Source organism: Balaenoptera borealis (genome assembly GCF_965194805.1).
Source record: "Balaenoptera borealis genome assembly, chromosome: 4".
NCBI lineage: Eukaryota > Metazoa > Chordata > Mammalia > Artiodactyla > Balaenopteridae > Balaenoptera > Balaenoptera borealis.
The window spans coordinates 143,487,952-143,496,733 of record NC_138861.1 but is presented as its reverse complement, the minus strand read 5'-3'; positions in this window follow the sequence as shown (position 1 = coordinate 143,496,733).

The following is an 8,782-nucleotide window of genomic DNA, read 5'->3' as shown; positions in this document are numbered from 1 at the left end:
AAATAATTTTTATAGATATTCTCTATTCAAGGAGGTGCTACCTAACTCTCTCTTCTTTAATTGTGGGCTGCACAAAGTGACTTCCTTCCAAAAAGTGCAGTATGCAAGTGGAGAAAACATAGTAACTTTACAGTGTAGAAACATGACAAGCACTATGTCATCTAGATGATGAAGGTTAATAGCAGTAATGATAAGTGATATTGACAGCATGTACCTTTGATATGGTGAAATGAGGATGGTACTTTATTTTCCTCCCCCAAACTTCATAAATCTTGTCTAACACTGATAAAAAAAGGTCAGGCAAACCCAAACTGAAGGACAGCCCATAAAATACCTTATCAGTACTTCTTAAAACTGTCAAGGTTATCAAAAAGTCTTAGTAAACGTCACAATCTACAAGACTCTATGGAGATGTGATGACTAAATGTAATGTTGCATCTTGAATAGGATCCTAGAACAAATGACACCTTATATAAAAGCTAAGGAAATCCATATGAAATACAAAGTTAATTAATAGTGTGTCAATTTTAGTTCATTAGTATGACAAACATACTATACTGATGTATGATGTTAAAAATAGGAAAGCTGAGTGTGGGGAATATAGGAACTCTGCACTAACTTTGTAACTTGGCTGTAGATCTCAAACTATTCTAAAATAAAATTTTATTTTAAAGAAAGAACAAAAAATATAGGGATAATGTTAAAACTCTTCTTTAATTTCAAAATAGATAAAAACAATTGTGACCCCCCCCAATAAATAATTTTGTGTTTTGCATTTATAAAAGTATATTATACATTTTCCTCTTAAATATTTTCAGTAAAAAATTAGTATATTCAAAGGATAAATACTATCAATAATAAACTAATAAGCATAAGTTACATGCACATATGGCTTCTTTCTCTGTTTAAATGTGTTTTTTAAATTTATTTATTATTATTATTTAGTTAGTTAGTTATTTTTTGGCTGTGTTGGGTCTTTGTTGCTGTGCACGGACTTTCTCTAGTTGTGGCGTGCGGGGGCTACCCTTCGTTGCGGTGTGCAAGCTTCTCACTGCGGTGGCTTCTCTTGTTGCAGAGCACGGCCCTAGAATGCACGGGCTCAGTAATTGTGGCTTTCTGGCTCTAGATCGCAGGCTCAGTAGTTGTGGCGCACGGGCTTAGTTGCTCCGCGGCATGTTGTATCTTCGTGGACCGGGGATCGAACCCATGTCCCCTTCATTGGCAGGCGGACTCTTAACCACTGCGCCACTAGGGAAGTCCTAAATGTGTTTTTAATAAAATCTGCAGGATGATTTATAAAATAAAGAAGACTGAATATTATTGAGATAATTTTTTGAAATTAAAATGGATTTGCTTATTTTTTCCTCAAGGCTTGATCAAAATATGGCATTTTATTCTTTAACAGAACATATGGTATTTAATTCAAAATACTTATTTTTTTGCTATCGTGACTTACACAACTCAACACTTGATGCTGAATTTCCTGTGTTAACAACCATATTGTAGAAAGAATACTGGCTCTCTTACAATGCCAACACTTCACAGCCGAGAGATTTAAAAGAGACTAAGCAATTAAAAATTTGAAGCATTCCAGAGTAAAAAGAGTTCAGAGATTTGGGGCATATTTTCATTCTATTGTGAGTAATTCTAAAGTATTCTTATATTTCCTATACATTAAAAATCTTTCACTCTTAAAATTCAAACATTATTGAAAAGTAGGTTCAATGATACATGTGTAAAATGACTTTATACCTCTCTATGGGATAGTTGAGTGAAAGTTGTCGCACACATGCACCCACACCAACGCGTGTGAACATACACAGTTTCTGACACGTTATGCCTTAATCTAAATAACAACCTAATGCTAACTACAAGGTTTATATGAGTTTGTGTAATTTTTTAAGATATCCCTACTGGAGTTTGGGGGCAATTATAACTTTGTGGAACTACAGGAAGGCATCTATATTCTGTCTTGAATGTTCTTGTAGACAGAATAGGTGAATCTGTTTTCTTGAACTACTGTTAAGAAAACCTGAATAAGAGCACTTAAAAATAGAGGGGTTTATTTTTGTATCTTGAAAAAGTCTGGGTGCAGGCAGTCCAGAGATGAAGCAGTAGCCCAGTGAAGTCATAAATATCTCAAGGCTATTCTGTATTTCTGGTTCGTCATTCTTAGTGTTGATTTTCATTCTCATGTCTGCAGTATATTTCCTCCTTCTCCTGACCTAGCATATTCCAGGCAGAAATAAAAGTTAGGTGGGAAAACACTAAAGAGCCCACCTACACAAGCCAGTTCCCCTTTAAAAGGCTTTCAAAGAGCAACCACTCCCACCCCACCCCACCCTACCTTTGTCACTGTCATTTATGTCAATGTTCAGGCCTATGTCACATAGACACTGCTAACTATAAAAGAAGTCAGGTGCTCAGGTATTTTTACTGAAAACAAGAATTAAATCATCATTCTCACAGTAAAGAAAAGCAGCAGAGATCAGGATAGGCAACTACCAGTATCTGCCACAATAAGTATCTCTGAAAGAGAGCACTGTAGTTTAAGGTTTGCTTCCATGAAGTTTATTTTTTTTTTTGAGATATAGTTGACATATAATATTATATTGGCTTCAGGTGTACAACATAATGATCAGATATTTGTATTCATTGCAAAATGATCACCACAATAAGTCTAGTTAACAAACATCACCATACATTATTATTTTTTATTCTTGTGATGAGAACTTTTAAGATGTAATCTCTTAGCAACCTTCAAATATACAATACAGTATTATTAACTATAGTCACCATGCTATATATTACATCCCATGACTTATTTACTTTATAACTAGAAGTTTGTACTTTTTGACTGCCTTCACCCATTTTGCCCACCCCTAATCCTCTAAACTTAATGGCCCTCAATGTTGTTTAAATTTTCTGAGATTTGGTGTTAACGTTAATAATTTCTGAGCCTATTACAGAAATTAGGATATGCACTTTACATACTTTTTCTCATTTAATCCTTCCAAAAAGCAACATATGATTTAAGTATGCTTATCTCTTTTTTAGTTAAGAACACTGAGATTAAGAGGTCAAATAAGATCTCTAAGTTAATTAGTAGGGAGATAATCCAAAAGTTATACCTAAAATTGTCTGAGATGTAAGCTCACACTGAGTATCTAGAGAGAATTGGGAAGATTCTTCTTAAGTTCTTTGAAACACATGATACCTATGCTTGTTTTTAGCTTAGAAAAAAAGTCCTAAGCAAGGGAAAAGCATATGTGGGAAGGCATGAACAGGAAGAGGCCACAGAGGCAACTGAGGAAGTCAACTGTGACTATAATGAGAAAGCCCATGTCTTTAAAATTGTTAAAGCAGACATTTTTCTCTTATCCAGTTCGTTTGAACTTTGTAGACTTATACACTCATTAAAGTTAATTTTTTATAAATCTAATTTCCAGTTTTCATAATGAAGCCCTTTAGAAGCCAGTCAATTATACAAAATGATATTTGGATTTAAAGAAACAGAGAACAGTTTAAATATCCTCAGACATTAGTGTTTTATGTGTTTACACAAAATTCTAGATAAATTTGACTTGATACCAGAATTCATCAGGCTTTACCTTTGTGAGTTGAAGACAGCTAAAATGTTAGAAAACTATGGACTTACTATCCAGTTTTTTTAAATTAAAATATTGTAGGAAAACTCTTCAGGATATTGTTTTGTTCCTATTTCAATGAAGTTAAAATAAATGTGATAATACATTTCAAAAGAAATGAAAATTCTTTCAATGTCATTTTCTCAGTCTAACCCTTATGTCTTTTATTTGCAAGATATTCAAGCAGTAGGAGTAGAGCTATATTTTAGAAAGTAATAATAAGGTTTTTTATTTCCCATTTTAAGAAAAATTCCATCCGGTGGAAACAAATAGCAGAATGAATTAAAGAAGAGTTCCTGAAAGCACAAGGACTGAAATCAGACTGTCTACCCTATTATTTGGCTAGTTCCTGAATAGGCAGTAAGGTAAGAGAGTAAGGACTGTGCCTTTGGCTAACAGGCCAATAGAGAAATCAGGTACCTTTTCTTTCTCTTTGTTGTTTTCACATACACTAGCTTTTTTTTTTTTTTTTTTTTTTTTTTTTACTTTTTAAAATTAATTTTTATTGGAGGATAGTTGATTTACAATGTTTTATTAGTTTCTGCTGTACAGCAAAGTGGATCAATTATACATATACATGCATCCACTCTTTTTTAGATTCTATTCCCATATAGGTTATTAAAGAGTACTGAATAGAGTTCCCTGTGCTATACAGTAGGTTCTTATTCGTTATCTATTTTATATATAGCAGTGTGTATATGTCAATCCCAATCTCCCAGTTTATCCCTCCTCCCTTTCCCCCTTGGTAACCATAAGTTTTTTTTCTACATCTGTGACTCATTTCTGTTTTGTAAATAGGTTCATTTGTACCATTTTTAAAATATTCCACATATGTATAAGCGATATCATATGATATTTGTCTTTTTCTGTCTGACTTACTTCACTCAGTATGACAATCTCTATGTCCATCCATGTCACTGCAAATGGCATTATTTCATTCCTTTTTATGGCTGAGTAATATTCTATGTACCACATCTTCTTTATATATTCCTCTGTTGATGGACATTTAGTTTGCTTCCATGTCCTGGCTATTGTAAACAGAGCCTCAGGGAACGTTGGGGTGCATGTATCCTTTCAAATTATGGTATTCTCCGGATATATGCCCAGGAGTGGGATTGCTGGATCCTATGGTAGCTCTATTTTCAGTTTTTTAAGGAACCTCCGCCCTGTTCTCCATAGACCTTTTCTTTTTACTTTACAAAACTTTCAGAGAGCTGAAGTAATCAGTTACCTCTCCATTTTCACTTAGCTACTGAATTCTCAACCTGTACATACACTTATTTTCAAGATCAGTATTCTGAGTTCAGATTTAATTGTATATCCTGACATTCCCCATCCTGTTACATTCTAGAATAGTGAAAAATGGCAAAATAGACTTTTGTATTAAATAAACTTTGACATGCACAGTAATTTTCTTAGTAGAGACTGTAATTTCATTCCATACCTTTTCTATCAAGATGGTTAACAAAGTGCTTAGATTTTCTTCCAGATCTTTTAAAAATTAGATACACACAACACATCCTTTATGTTTTAACTAACCTGACTGCCATATAGCTTATCAATAAAAATAAAACTGGATATCTAACTTGTTTTTAAGTGTTTTAAACCAGCATATAATACAGAAACAAAAAGAGACCTTTACTCTCAATTGTACTGTCAGTCTTTTGAGAAAGGACTAACTACTTAGTACCAAATAGTTGTAGCAGACCTAGATATTTAGCTCCAGAACCTGCTTACTTAAAGGAATGTAAAAATTGTATTTGGATTTCCCCTATCTAATTATTGAGACCATAAAATTTACCAGCAGAGGATAGCCTTTTAACCAAACAACTATATTGAGGCTTATAAAATCTTCTAAATATTTTCATTTATTGGTTCCCAATATAGTGCTTTCATATTTTAATAACTAATATAATCTTAATTAGATTAGGGTTTAATCTCCATTACCTGCAGATTTTATATATTCTAGTAATTCTGACTTTATTTTAATGTTATTTTCACGAAATGCAGCATAAAGTCATGCTTGAATAGTCTTTGCTGTCCTCTGGAGTAACTCCTCCAATTTCAAATATGTTTTAGGCAAGTATAATAGGTAAAAATATCAATATATCTTTTGGATGACTCATATAGACAATAACAACAAAAAACATACCAAAAAAAAATCTTAGAAAATAAATGCTGACATTTTAGGACCAATTTCATTAATCCACAACAGCTTTGAGATAACATCATGACTAAAAAACATGAGTTTTGCCTAACTTTTTCACATTTAGTATAGGAGAAAAATTGTTCTGAATGATTTTTTGTCAGCTATTTACCTTATGGTATTTAATTATTTAGCTTAATTTTTTCTTAGAATTTTAGGTAAATGCATAAAGTTTATATAAAGTGTACAAAAATTAAACGTACAACTTGATGAATTTATATAAATATATTCCCCTGTATCCTCACTACTTACTTAAAGACATGGCATATCACCAGCCCCTGAAGCCTCCAAGTCAGTCTGCAAAGGTAGCCACTATATTAATTTTTATCACAATGGATTCATTTTTTGTGCTTTTGAACTTCAAATAAATGCACTCATACAGTGTATACTTTTTTTGTGTCTGTATTCTCTGGCTTAGCATAATGTCTGTGAGATTCATACAGTTTAGAGCTTGAGACAATGTGTGCTTTTTATTCCTACTACTATACCACTATATGAATATACCACAATTTATTTTTCCATTATACTCTTCATGGGCATTTAGGTTATTCCCAGTTTGATGCTACTGTGAATAAAAGTTCTATGTACATTCCTACCTATATCTTTTGGGGGACATAAATATTTGTTCCTGTAGGGTACATGCCTAGGAGTTGAATTGCTATTTCAAAAATGGCTGAATATCAGTAATTGCATACTTTCAACCTAATACTATGTGATTTGTACTTTTTAAATGATATCTTTTGACTCCCTCCCGTTACCTATACAGCAATGAACTTTTTCTGTTTTCACCTATTTCTCCTCTTTTTCTCCTGTATTTTTTAGGTCTTTCATCTCTACTTTATCTGAACACGTATACTGTATTCTTACCTCTTTACCTCCAGCTTTCATGTTAGTCATAAGTCTACAACTGCATAGATATAAAATGCTCACCATCCATTCTTTTGCTGAAATTTCCTTAGTCATGTCTGTGTTGGATGATGCTCATACTTTAGCAGATTCCTCAAAGAGAAATTACGTTCATATGAAATTTGCTCTTTTTCCTAGGGGTCTGTCTAAAGGACTTTTTCTCTCTCTCTTTTTTTTTTCTTTCAAGTTTAATTCTGTTCTTAGTCTAAAAAAATCACTAGGGTATGTCTTGCAATTAACTATTGAAGGTCAATTTTCTCAGGTCAATTTTATCAGTATGTAGATATGAATCTTCTTTTAATTCCAGGTATTTTTCTTGGATCATAGTTATAATTATTATTACTTCCCCTTTGTGGTTTTTTTTTCCCCTTTGGGATCTGCAATTCCATATGTACTTGATTTTTGCTTCTCTTCAATTTGAACTACTTTCTCTCTTGCCCTCTTAAACTCTCCCACTTTCATTATCTTAGTTTTCTTACTGTATTTTTCAATGATCTTCATGAATTTGGGATTGAATTTATTCCTCCTTATAAATCTTATAATTTAGTCTTTATTGCTGATATAATTTTGCCTTTTTCTTTATTTATGACCCTAAAATCAGTCACTATTTTATATCTTCCTGGCTTTTGCCCATTTATGTTCTTATTTTTGAAGTTCTTTTTGGTGCCCCCCTTAATATTTCTGAATGCTTGCTTAAGTTTAAGTATATTAAGTTGAGCTTGAAATTTTCTGTTAGAGTTTTCTTCTGCCTTTTTTTAAAAGAAGAATTTACAACTGTTGAAATATTTTGGTGCTCACTTTCTGTTCTCTTTTTAATAGTTACTTGCCCAGTTTTAGATTTCTTTTTGTTGTTTCTGTTGGGAGTAGCTGTTAGTGGTTAGAAGTAGCTCACAAAACTATGAGTTCAAGAGTACTCTCTTCAGTCAGTACAATAAAGTGTAATTTTGTTTTTCAACATACAACTTTTGTCCTTTGGTGGTGTTGAGGGGAGCATTTGGTATGTCTTTCATCTTTATAATTTAGTTTTGTTCCTTCAGGACTCCTTAATCTTCCCACTTTCTTCTTCGTATTCACTTCTGCATGTCCACACATTATTGCCCCTTTTCTATTTATTGATACTTCCTACTCAACCAGAAGTAATTGATATTTATGACTTCCACCTCAGTTATTATATGTGTTCAAATGTTTTCTCTTATCTCCTGTTGAGATCTATCAGGTCTCAGACTTGTTTTCAGTAGTTTACTTTTGTTGTTGTCGTCGGTTATTTTTTTATGTAGCAAAAGGAATTTTTCTTTCTGGGATGAATTTCTCTGCTTCATCACCCTTGAGTCCTATGCTCTCCTCTTCCCTTTTTTTGCATGCAGTTTCTTCAGAGTCCATGTATTCTCAACTCGGAACTCTGGTATGAGCGATCTACTGGAATATCATGTTTATTTATCTATTTATGCATAAATTGAGGTTTGTAGTAATCCTCATCTTCTGATATGTTGAACTATAAGTTATGTTTAATTTTATTTACTCTCCTTATTGATGTCATGGTTTTATGAAGAATATGCAGAGAAACTCAGTAGAAGAAAATCAAAATTATTTTAGAATGACCTAGAAGGCAAAGTCATAACATTTTTTATCAGAGCAGAACTCTCGTTCATCTTAGGAAGTTTAGAAAATATAAAACTCCATGAAAAGTGAAACCAACTATAGAGATGATTGTTGTGGATATTTTGGTGCTTATACAGTATTTTATGGAAAGATGCACAAATGTACATATATACATATTCAGATATATTATTCTTAACTTGGATCATGTCATATAATATTTTTGTGTTTTTTCTCTTAATGACCTATTTTTGCAATATTCCTGTGTTTTTGTAATTTTTTTAGAATGATTTTCATAGTATTGTATCAAGTATATCGTAGACATATTACTTATCATAGATTGGTACACGTCAATATATTTGTGTACACTATCTAAAAGTAATCTTAATGTTATTATAAAACAGAATACCACGGTATGTAATGATTT